Source organism: Chelonia mydas, chromosome 4 (assembly GCF_015237465.2).
Source record: "Chelonia mydas isolate rCheMyd1 chromosome 4, rCheMyd1.pri.v2, whole genome shotgun sequence".
Classification (NCBI taxonomy): Eukaryota; Metazoa; Chordata; order Testudines; family Cheloniidae; genus Chelonia; species Chelonia mydas.
This window is the reverse complement of record NC_057852.1, coordinates 38,962,289-38,975,491: the sequence shown is the minus strand read 5'-3', so window position 1 is coordinate 38,975,491 and position 13,203 is coordinate 38,962,289. Positions and strand designations below refer to the sequence as shown.

The following is a 13,203-nucleotide window of genomic DNA, read 5'->3' as shown; positions in this document are numbered from 1 at the left end:
TTTTCTCTAATTGTGATCCAGTCACCCTTTAACCTTCTCTTTGTTAAACTAAATTGAACGAGCACCTTAAGTCTATCACTATAAGGCATGTTTTCTAATTTTTTAATAATTCTTATGGCTCTTCTCTAAACCCTCTCTTTTATCAGCATCCTTCATGAGTTCAGGATGGCAGAACTGAACACAGTACTGCAGTAGCAGTCACACAATGCCAAACAGAGAGCTAATATAACACTTCTATTCTTACTCAATGATACCCTGATCATATCTCCAAGGATCACACTTGCTCTTTTGGTCACAGCTTCACACTGGGAGCTCACATTCAGCTAATTATCCATCATGGTCCCCAAGTCTTTTTCAGAATCAATGACAGAGTCCCCCTTCCTGTAAGTGTGGCTTGCATTCTTTGCTCCTGGATGTATACATGTACACTTGGTCAAATTAAAATACATATCGTTTGCTTGGGCCCGGCTTACCAAGCGATCCAGAACACTCTGTATCAGTGACCTGTCCTCTTCATTAATTTATCACTCTCCCAATCTTTATGAAACTTTGTGTGTGATAATTTTGTTTTCTTCCATGTCATTTATCAAAATGTTAAATAGTAGAGCCAAGAACCAGCTCCTTCTGGGACCCCATTACAAACACACCCACTCAATGATGTTTCCCCGTTTACAGTTACATGTTGAACAATAGGGTTAGAAGGAACCGCAAGAGTCATCTTCTCTAACCCCTTGCCAAGATACAGGATTTGTGTCTAAACCAGTGGTGGGCAAGACCATCACTGGTCTAAGCCATCCAAGACAGATGAGACCCACCATTTAGCCAATTTTCCACCCATTTACTTTGTGCCATGTTAGTTTAGTATCATTTAGTTTTTTAATTGAAATGTTGTGCAGGGTCAATTCAAATGCCTTACAGAAGTCTAAGTCTATTACATCAACACTATTATCATTATCAACCAAACTTGTAATCTCATCAAAAATATATCAAGTTAGTTTGACAGGATCTATTTTCCATAAATCCACTGCTTTCCAGGATCCGTCCCCCATTCTGTAAATATGGCCTGCATTCTTTGTGCCTGTGACATTGCCTTTGGCTGTATTGAAACACCCTTTATCTGAATGAGCCCAGTTTATCAAGCAAGGCATATCACATATTCCTTTGGCAGCCACAGATGCTCAGGAAACTTATGCTTTCCTTTATCCTACTCTGGCACACTCAGTCAGCTGGTGTGAGACCAGGTGTAAAGGACATATTGTTCTAATATAGTGACCATCATCAAAAAGAACAGCATTTGGCAATAGGAAATCGCAGAGGTATCTGATACACATGCTTACTCCCTTCACTTATAGGAGGAAATAATTGTACGAACTGTTGGTAAATAATAGGAAGCACTAACACAACTACATTATATATTATAGCTCATTCCCAATTTAGCTATCAAGGTAAAGCAGGTGCTTGGTTTGTATAGATGTTTTAGGGTTCCTACTTGGTGCAGAAGACATTACTGTCTCAGAGGGCAGGCTCCTCACAGATGGAATTACACTACTGTGCAGTTTGCCCCCTACTGAGACTAACATACCATGTGTGAGATCCTGTATCATAACACAAATTTAAGAAAATACATAGCGGGAAAAGATCTATTAGGTTACCTTTTTCCATCCCCTGCCAATAAAGGATTAGTAAAAATTTGGATGGTCTTGGCCAAAAAAGGAACTTTGCTGTGCATTTTCCTTCTTGAGCTGACAAAGGTAGGGCACAGGCAGAGGGGTCAAACATCTACCCAGTCAGTGTATTAATGCGCCATATGCAAATTTCACAAAGTCTAACTTTTCATCTTAAAAAGAAAAAATAGTGGGTTGTACGCTTTTGGCATAACACTGTTTCTGTTGGTAAAATTCTTGTGGATGTCAATGAAAGCAAAATTATTGGAAAATCTCATCCTAAATGCCTAACCCTCATACTTGATGATAATCTTCTAAACGTGAACTGAGTGTAACCAGTGCAGCACAGCTTCTTGAATCTGAAGGCAGCCTGAAACAACAACAGAAACCTAGAGTTGAGTGTAATTCAGAATTGCTGTTCTGTAGGAAATTCCAATATTTCAACATTAGGTTTCATCCCAACTTGGGACAAAAAGGTGAACTAAAGAATTTTTTCCTGGAATGAACTCTTCAAAAGGTATTCAGTTTGAAAATGTTGGAACGGTGTTGATTCTAAAAACCAAGGATGATACTATAAATGTCAGCATTGACTGCTGAATTGCTGGTCATTTTATGAAATGGGATGGAGGTGAAAATGAAACCCCTGGGATAGAAGTAAAGTCAAATTGTTAGAGCCAGAAGATAATATTGCAATGTGCTAGTTGGATGTTCAAACTCCTACAGATTGTGGAAAAGAAGTTGAAAATGATTTTACCTCTGGAGAAAGCCCTGTACTACAGTAACTGATAGAAGAATTTATTTGAACTGAACATCTTTTCAAGAGATATATTCACAATGAAATACCTTTGTTCCACATGGCTATTCACGGACTAAGTAAAGATGCAGTGGATAAGGTACAATGGGTTTCCAGACATCAGTGTGACTTAGGATTTCTAACACCTTTCATTCAAAGATCTCAAAAAATGTTTTAGAAATATTTATTTTTAAATATATTTTATACCTGTGAAAGATATGAAGGTATATACAGTGAACATTTCACCCACCACTGAAACATCGCCATCAAAGAATAGTATAAAATAACAACTGTACACATCTTGGATTGTTTAAAATTTTGCTTGCTTAAGGGAAACGTGGTTCCTTGTTTTCAGGTTAAATCAATACAGCTGGACAGAGGCACTATACCTACAAGGGGACTAGGCAGCTGCCTAGGCATCAGATTTCTGAGTGTGGCAGAAGATGTTGGTGGGTCTTCCTGGGGGCTCCAAGAAGCAGAAAGCAGACCCCAATTGGGGAAGCACTCCCCGTCCCTCCCCAGCTGCTTCCTGCCATGGCTAAGATAGCTGCTATGGCTCAGGACTGCTCCTGGTGGCACCTACGTGGGCTGGGGCTTTGGCTAAAATTGCAGTGAACTTCTATTCCATGCCTAGGCCCCCTGGGCCCTGCTGCCTATGAAGCCCCTGCCCGCTTTTCAAATCCTCCGTGTCTGGGCTCTGGAGGCACTGCCACCATATGGACTATGAGCCCAACACTGAAGAGCTCATCTGGAAATGTGTGGAGGTTGTGAGGTGGGATAGGGCAGTGGTGCAGAGGGCCAGATAGGGAGTGCAGGCTGGGATGCAGAGTGTGGGGGCCCTGTCAGGAGGAGGGCTGAGGTACAGAGACCTCGAGACTGTTCAATGGGAAGGAGCTCACCACCCATTGTGAAGGGGGGGCGGAAAAGGATCAGTGGCTTGGCTTGCTTTGTGTGAGGCAAGGGGGTCTGCCCTGCCCATTAACTAGGGCCCTATGAGATGGACTGTGTCCCTGCCAGTGCCCAGGTTTTGGAGTGTTCCCATCCTATGGAGTCTGTCACCTGGACTGGAGTGGCTTTTGTGGCTCCAAGCTGGGATCTACTCAGTCAGCTTCTGACCCAGGTGGATGAGGTTCAAGGATGGGTAATGGCAGCAACAGGGGTGGTGCAGGGATCCTGCAGCAAACGTCTAAGGGGGTAGGAGATGGGCAGCACCCCAAGGTTTTAGCTAGAGCAGGAGACTGTCTTGAGTAGCCTCTGCTACTGGGAATATATTTCCCAGTTGCTAATGCTTTTAAAAAAAAAATCTTTCCCTTCAGCAGACAAAAGTTGAGTAGTCTGTAAACAATTACATGTATTAACATTTATTTGAAATATATCCTTGTGGAGACAACTAAGCATAGCAGCAGATTAAAATACATTAGGGTGAGTTGACCTGGGCTTGGAAAACGAGGTCACTAACCTCTTATCTATCATCCACATGGCACTATTATTTCTTTCTGCCACAGTTATGAATTCTGGAGTAGTGATAGAGAACTGCCATCACAGCTTGTGGCATTCGTAGAGCATGGGGGAAGATATGTCCTCTTCTTGTGATCCAGCTATGCTTAGGGGTCTCCAGGACCTCTGTAGATTGCTATTACAGCAGCAACAGATACAGCAAGTAATGTGGCAATTATGAGATTTGACCGACACAGAGCTGTGATTATAGTCCTTTGATATGTAATTTACCCCAGGCTTGGCCAGCAAGGAAAACTAAAGAATGGACTGCCTTCCTTCTGTTCCGCTTCAGACCTTGACTCCTACTTGAGAAGGCTCTCTCAAATGTAAATAAGTTATGACATACAGCAGGATGCTCAGCACCCATTTTCCAGGTAAAAGGCACAGTGCAATTATTTTTCACTGTGTATAGTATAGTCTTCTCACCAACTTCTTTCCCCCCTTTTCTTGTGCACATAAAAGGTACCCTCATTCTGACAGAAGGTAGCAGAGGATAACATTACTGGCCATTATTTATTATCAGTAAATAGAATGTAAGAATCATCATACAAAAGGCATTGGTAGAAATAGAGTTTACTTAAATCTACCTGCAGCAACTGGTTATTAATATTGCCAACTTCCCAATAATAAAGAGTGTGTAATACTTTAGCCTGAATGACCTGTTTTGCATGTTTTTTGTTTAGTCCTGATTTTTTTCCTGAGGACGGGTGTTTAGTGATGTACAACTCTAAGCAACTGCCTGTTTACTGATGCAAAACCCAAAACATCATTAACCTTCACTAGAGATACCAAAATAAGGAGTTCTTTTGATGGAGGTAAGCCATCACACCAGGTTAATGGTTTGGAGGAATGAAATGTAGAGTAAATGACATTACCTCAAGAGAAATGGGCTATTTGCACTCAATTGTGTTATCCTTGCAAGAAAAGCTCCCTTGTCATAATATACATTACCAGATGTAATCTATGTTAAGACAAAGTTAAGGTAAAAGACACTGCAGAGATGCTGTAATTATCCCCCAAACCAAGCATTATAAATCCAGGTTAAAACATAAAATAAATCAAAATATGTTAAGGCATGGAAATGCACTGGTTGGGCACCCAAACATTGCACTGTAGGGCCATATGGATTATGATCAAGGCATTTTACTGCTTGATGGTCACAGATTAGATTGAACTGATTTTTAAAGGTATATTTGATATTTTTCCCCATAGTTTTCTCAAATGTTCTTTGTAGAATTCTCGATAATAGAACATTATTATTCAGCTTCTAGTGAAGGAGAACGTTTGTTATAAAGAATAATAGGGAAAAAGGACCATTAATTGCTATTTCCTCCTCCTCCCTCCCCCCACCCACAATTTTTGAGTTCCAGCCTATGCACAAGATTTCAGTAACTTTTAATTGCATGGGAAGTTTGAAAAATCTTGAATTATTCCATGATTAAGATCACTAAGGGCAAAAAACCTCCCAAACACCCCCCCCCATACACAAAACTGATACCAGGTGCCAACTTTCTTAAAGAATCCATTTTAAAAGTAATTTTAACTCCTTAACCAGTTAATTTATTAATTACTTGTAAATTCTCAGTAAATCAATTCTATACTCAGAGAGTAAGTACAGAAATTTTGGGGAGGATACACACTATTTTTCATACATAAAAAACAAAATCCATTAACTTCAAAACTCAACTCAAAATTAACTATGGAGCTGCAACTAATGCCTCCAGAAATACCCCTAACCTGAAAACATGAGATACATGGACATTGCAAATAAAAACAAAGGGAACGTTAATGTTCTATAGAAATTTTTTTTTAAATTATACCATTTTGAATTATTTCAAGAGTCAACTGTATAGATACCCTCTTATAATTTGTACTACACTAGAGGACCGAATCAGAATTGGACACCATTGTACTGGCTGCTGTATGTTTAGTTCTTGCTTTGCTAACAGAATAGCAGTGGCTCAGTCAGCACCCAGTTAAATTGATACCTTCTTGACTGGGATGATTACCAGAGAACAGACTCACTACAGTTTGTTCCAATTACTCTACAAAAATTGATAGGTTGCACAGCTAGTACTTTAAAATGGCAAATGGTGTAGTGTTGTCGACAAACCATTTCGCAATAATTTATAAGTATGAATGATTGTTTCCTGGCATAAAGTTTCAATGCAATATTTTGCTCAGTTTAGCCATCTTCATTGCTCTCTTGTTTCTACTAAAAATTTCAAAGCTGCCTCACCAAATTTTTGTACAATACTTGTAATCATTTTTTTTCCTCCCAGAACAACGAGCACGGTCATTTTATATATTGTTTAACTGGCATCTTTCTTTTCTACCAGGATGCGCAAAGAAGATCTTATTGTACTATACACAGGTTAGAATTAAAATAATTCTAAAATAATAAATAAATATTAAATAAATAAATAATTAATATCCTTTTGATAAAGTTTACCCTTATAAGTACCTCTATTTTACAGTAACAGAGTGTAATTGTGTATGGAAAAAAAATCTAAAACTTATGCAAAGACCAACTATACATCTTTAGCCACAATAATGTATTTTATATTAAGAAAAAGAATAAAAATATGGTCTCAATTTGGCCCTGATTCAGCTCCCACTAAAAATCAGTGGAACTCTTTCCATTAACTGTGTAAATATTCTTGTAGCTTACTGAAACTACAGTGTCTACACAGACCCTCTACTAATGTACGAAGCCTTTCTTCATGGGAAGTACACTCTAAGTAAAGATAAAAGTTATCTAGGTTCCCTGATTTCTTTTAAATCACTTCATTCTAACTGGGGTATCTATCCTCACCCTTAAGTATTATTCTCAAAACTAGATATAACTAGTTATAAATCTGTATTATACATATGATCTGTTTTGTTCTAAAAGTGTGTTTCGTGTCTTTATGTCAGGCAATTATTGTTGATTTAGCTTCTGATCATCTTATTCACTGATCTGGTTTTCATAATATGAAGCACTGCTTATATTTCTTTTATATGAAGATAAGAATATGGAACACAAATGTAGGTGTCTCTTTCCTGTGGCTGAATGCTATTCTGAGAAGATTCCCCTTTAGGTAATGTATGAGATTTCTCATCAACATTTTTTTGCCTCAGATTAAATACTGTTTGCATGTTGACACAGTACCTGCTCTCAAGTAAGATATTTCTTATCCATTTGAAAATGTGGATGAAGTACTGCAGTTCACTTATCATATGGTCTTTTTCTTTAATGAAGTATGCTTCAATGCAAGCATAGTTTAATTCTAGTGATCTGATTTACATTTGCAATACCCACCTCAGAAACAGTCCAACACAGGAAGATAAAGAGATGTTAAGGCAAAGTTACCAGCCCCTAGAACCTTTGTTGTTACTAAGATGAAATTTCATCATGAGGATTTTTAGATTTAGAATTTAAGTCTGTAACCTGGGTCCTTTTTCATTTTTTTTAAAAAAAGGATCCCTTAGATTTCCCTCAATGTACAACAGGACAAATAAAAGTTTTTTCCCAGGATCCAATACTATCATTTAAATTCTTTTCAGAAAGATCATTCTCTTAACAAGACCCCTGGCAGTTTTTTCCTGACACAGTGGTACATTAGTCTTTGCTACCGTTTTTAACAAACAACTATTTTCTCTCTCTCTCTCTCTTTTTTTTCCCCCTTGGGGAAGGTGGTTATGAACTTTAACAGTCCAGAATTTAAAACTGCCTCTCTGATACATATACCAAGTATACTAGCCACACTAAAATAAATGAATTCACTTATTAACAAACAACATTTCACTCCAATTCAAATTCAGTGTCAGAAAACGTGATCCCAGAAATATTGTTAAATTGAATGAAGTAAAAACACCATTCACTTTACTCTTTTGTGCCACGTTTATCATTTTATAAAAGAAGCAGAGCGATGTCTAGAAGTTAAAGCAGACAGCTGTTAGTCAGGAGAACAAAGTTCTGTTCTCTCCAATTACTTGTTGTATATAACTGGGATAAAATACATGATTTTACAAAAAGTAGATTGTTCCAGACTAACCTGATCTCTTTCTTTGTTTTTTATGGAAAAAGGAAATGCAGAAGATCTAATCTATGTGGATCTCAATAAGATATTTGGGATGGTTCCACATGGGAAATTATTAAATTGGAGACTATGAGGATTAATAGGAGGATTGAAGAGTGGATCTACAATGGGACATACTGAAAAGTGAACTGTCAGGCTGGAGGGGGTTAGTAGGGGACCTTGGCACAAAAAGTGGGAATGTGCCAATAAAATTTGACAAAAAGTTGGGAGGTATTGCCAATATGGAGGAGGAATGGAATGTCATAGAAGAGGATTTGGAGGACCTTGAAAATTTGAGTAATAGAAATAGGATGAAATTTAATAGTGCAAAGTCATGCACTTAGGGACTAACAATAAGAATTTTTGCTATAAGCTTGGGACATATCAGTTGAAGTGATAGAGGAGGAGAAAGAACTGGGTGTATGGGTTAATCACAGGACTACAATGAGCTGCCACTGTCATGCAGCCATTAAAAAGGAATGCAATCTTGCGATGCATAAGGCAAAATATTTCCAGTAAAGAGAGGGAAGTGCTATTGCCATTATACAAGACACTTGTGAGAACACATTTGGAATACTGTGTCCAATTCTGGTCTCCATGTTTAAGAAAGATTAATTCAAACTGGAACAGGTGCAGAGAAGGGCTTAGGGTGATCAGAGGAATGGAAAACCTATCTTACGAGAGGAGACTCAAAGATCTTGCCTTGTTTAGCCTAACAAAACGAAGGCTGAGGGGAGATATGATTGCTCTCTATAAATACACCAGAGGGAGGGAGAGGAGTTATTTAAATTAACCGCCAGTGTTGACACAAGAACAAATGGATATAAAACTGGCCACCAGTAATTTATGCTTGAAATTAGATGAAGATTGCTGACCATCAGAGGAGTGAAGTTCTGGAACTCCCTTTCAACGGGAGCAGTGGGGGCAAAAAACCTAATTTGTTTAAAGTCTGAAAATGATAAGTTTATGGAGGGGATGGTATGATGAGATGGCTACATACCATTGTAGGCAATCTGCACCTGCTATTAGAGAATATCCCCAACAGCAGGAGATGGGGCACTAGATGGGGAGGGCTCTGAGTTACTACAGAAAATTCTTTCCCAGTTGTCTGGTTGGTGGGTCTTGCTGACATACTCGGGGTCTAAGTGATCACCGTATTTTGTGTAAGGAAATAATTTTTCCCAGGTCAGATTGGCAGAGACCTTGCAGAGGTTTCACGTTCCTCTGCAGCATGGAGCATGGGTCAGTTGCTGGTTTAAACTAGAGTAAATGTTTTTTTAACTCAAAAAAAATCTGACTCTTTTTACTTGCCAAACTTCACTTCCCACCCCCAAAAAAAACACCCCACCAGGTTTTGCTTGGACCCCAGACTACACTCTCCCCCCCCCCCGCCCCATTTTTTTTTTGGAATTGCCAGTGAGCCGAAAAATCCATTATTTACTCACATCTATTTCTAATGGAATCTGAATATTCTGAGACCCAATCTGGCATACAAGACTCAGCCCCCTATAGTAAAATACAGTGCTCTCCAACTGAGATAGCAGTCCCTCCATGGGCGAGACATCACTGAAAGATATTTAAATTAACACTTTGGCTAATTCATGCTTTAAGTTATATAGCTCAGCAAAGTATTAGAACAAATCAGGAGGTTTAAAGGGGTGAAGCTGATGCTGTAATATTCCTGACCTGAAATTTATGCTTCATATTGGTTTAGACTTCTCATCTTTTTTAAAAAAAAGATACATATATTGTGCCTTATTTCCAGTTGCGACATATGTATTTGCTGTGGCAGTGTTATAACATGCAATTTAGAGAAAAATTGTTAATATTGGAAATAAAGACAAAACATTCACAACTTTAGCATGTGCTAATAGTCTCTGTGATTTAACAATTTGTCCCCAAATGAATCAAAGAAAATTAGTATTAATCATTTTAGGGTGTTTGGCATCAATTTAAAGTAAAACAAACAGTAGGTCATGAAAATAAGTGACTAGATTTTTCAGGTTATACTAGCAAATTAGGTCATATTATGGATTCTGACTAGAATTACTAAAGACAGAGGCTTCTAAAACTATTCACGGAATATCTGTCTTCTGCAGCATGCTATACACCTTAAATTTGGCTAGCAAACCTCACCATCTTTTTCATGCTCCTTTTTCATTTTTCTGTTTAAAGGTCTTTTAGGCATAGACTAACAGAAAGGAACATACTCTGGCTAAAGTGTAAAGTATAATTAGGCAGGCCAAAAAAGAATCTGAAGAGCAATTAGCAAAAGCCAAAAACTAACTGCAATTTTTTTTTTTTTTTTTTTTTTTTTTTAAAAGATCAGGAGCAGGAAGCCTCCCAAAAAAAATCTATGGGGCCATTGGATAATGGAGGTGCTAAAAGAACACTCAAGGAAGACAAGGCCATTGTGGAGAAGCTAAATGAATTCTTTGCATTGGTCGTTACTGCAAAGCATGAGAGGGAGATTCCCACAACTGAACCATTCATTATCTTTAGGTGAGAAATCCGAGCAACTGTTTCAGACAAGTGTCAGTACAGGAGGTTTTGGAACAAATTGATGAATTAAACAGTAATAAGTCATCAGGACTAGATGGTGTTTCTGAAGAAACTCAAATATGAAATTGCAGAACTACTAACTGTGGAATGTAACCTATTGCTTAAATAAGCCTCTGTACCAGATGACTGGAGGGTAGCTAATGTAACATCATGTAAAAAGGCTCCAGAGGTGATCCTGGCAATTACAGGCTGATAAGTCTAACTATAGTAAAGAACTATCAGATGCATAGATGGTTATGATTTGTTGGGGAAGAGTCAACACAGCTTTTGTAAAGGGAAATCATGACTCATCAATTAGAATTTTCTGAGGGGATCAACAAACGTGGAGTAGGGTGATCCAGTGGATATAGTGTACCTGGACTTTCAGAAAGCCTTTGACAAAGCCCCTCGCTAAACCAAGCACTCACAGGATTAGAGGGAAGACACTCTCATGGATCAGTAACTGGTTAAAAGATAGGAAGCAAAGGGTAGGAATAAATGGTCAGTTTTCATAGTGGGGAGAGGTAAACAGCAGGATCCTCAAGGATCTGGGACCAGTGATGTTCAACATATTCATAAATGATCTGGATCACCCAATGAAAATTAATAGACATCAGGTTTTAAACAAACATAAGGAAGTATTTCTTTGCACGATGACTGTGGAACTCATTGCCAGGGGATGCTGTAAAGGCCAAAAGTATAACTGGGTTGAAAAAAGAATAAGAAAAGTTAATGGAGGACAAGTTCATCAATGGCTATTAGCCAAGTTGGTCAGGGATGCAACAGCATGCTCTGAGTGTCCCTTAAACTTCTGACTGCCAGAAGCTGGGACTAGACGACCAGGGATGGATCACACTAAAAATTGCCTTGTTCTGTTCACTCGCTCTGAAGCATCTGGCACCAACCACTGTTGGAAAACAGAGTACTGGGCTAGATGGACCGCTGGTCTGACCCAGTGTTGCCATTCTTATGGCTAATGGACCAGTGGAGTGGTGTTTGGATATTAGAAAAAGGGAGTCTGCGTGACACAGTACTGAGCATTCTGGTCCTGATTCTGTAAAGCACTTAAAGACATCATGTTTAACTTCAAGCATGTGTGTAATCCCTCTCTGGTCACCAAGATCCCTTGCTTTGCAGAGAATGTCAAACTCTAACTGTATTAACATTCACCTCACTGGCTGCTACTTGTATTTATTGGACTGTGCCTATTAGTACCTTTCGGTTCTGATCTTACAACTGCATTGGTGTGGTTGTATGTATAGTATGTACGTTACTACTGTGAAGCATGCCGGCATCTTCAAGTTGGAGAAAACTGGGCCTGATTTATGATTTTGAATTAAAATAATGACATTCAGCTTCCAAAGTTTCAACACAAAATTGGGTCAAATTTGATAGTTTCACCTGAATGAGCTGTAACATTGAGTTTGTCTGAACCTTCAACTCAGCTCTTGAATTAGAGGGAAAACCTGTGTGTGTTATAAACTAACAAAATATTTCACAATCACTGCAAAACCTCAGTTTAACAAAGCTTTAGCACAGACCTTCCCCTGCTTCCATATTTCTGAAGCTGTTTTTAAAAAATAATTCTCTAATATGTAACAGGTGCACCAGCATAAATGGAGGATGGATTTATGATGGGCAATGAACCATCATCAAATCCCTTTACACCAACATTTTCAATTCTTCATATGTTAATTGGAGTGTGGCATCTTTATAGCCAACCAGTCTGCCAAGCCAGATGGCACACTCTTCACAGTGCTCCAGACTTCAGTAATCCTGAGCTCAACCTTTGAAGGTGACTGGCCTCCTTGCTCTTCATTGACCTCCACACGCAGAGAAATAGAGCTCAACATTTGTACAGTGCAATCTTGGAGAAAGTAACCAAGCTTCAGTTAAAATAGACTTGGGTTAATCAGGCTTGTACTACACACCTGTGATTTGCTGGCGGTGCTGTTGGCCGAACAATGAGAGATGATCAGAGTTAGAATTGTTCTTGAACCCTATTCCCTTTTGTATTTTTCAGTATGTCTCCCTTCCTTTACAATGAATTCAGTCTGCTTGCTCCTTCACAATTGTTTTGTTAACAACTGTAACACACATTTGCCACCTTTTCAATTGGTGATATAGAAATACAGAGCTGCAGAGAAATTCACACTGATATTTGAAGTCACACGGATGTGCCTAACTCCAGGCAGCTTTTAAAAAAAAGCATTTTCCAAAGTCTTGAAAATAGTTGTCTGTCTGTGCTTTACAGCATAGCCCAAGTTCCAGCCATTCCATCACCCCTCCATGAGGGAGAAATGAGAAACATCAAGAACCACTGAAAACTCAACTTTCACAGTGGATCAGCACAACATTACTCAGAACAGATGTTCTTGTAATTGTGATACATTGGAAAAAATATCAGAGCATTCAATGGCCTCTAACTCTCACAGCCATTTTTATGGCACTCTAATGCTTGTCATAGCTCTTAACCACCTTGAGCTTTTAGTTTTGGATTACCCAGTGCACCTCTCCCAAGAAATCAGAAAGATTCAAAGAGGGACTGGACTTTTATATGGATGAAAAGAATATCCAGAGTTCTATAACAGCTACTCAAAAAGTTTTAAAAGGGATATAAAATCTCATGTTTCTGGAATCAAGAAGA

General features: G+C 38.6%; 1 long non-coding RNA gene across 2 annotated transcripts in view; it reads right to left on the bottom strand.

The window, feature by feature from the left end:
* Positions 1 to 13,203, bottom strand: part of LOC122465589 — a 71,852-nt gene that overhangs the window by 36,044 nt on the left and 22,605 nt on the right. The gene's annotated exons all lie outside the window — the stretch shown is intronic.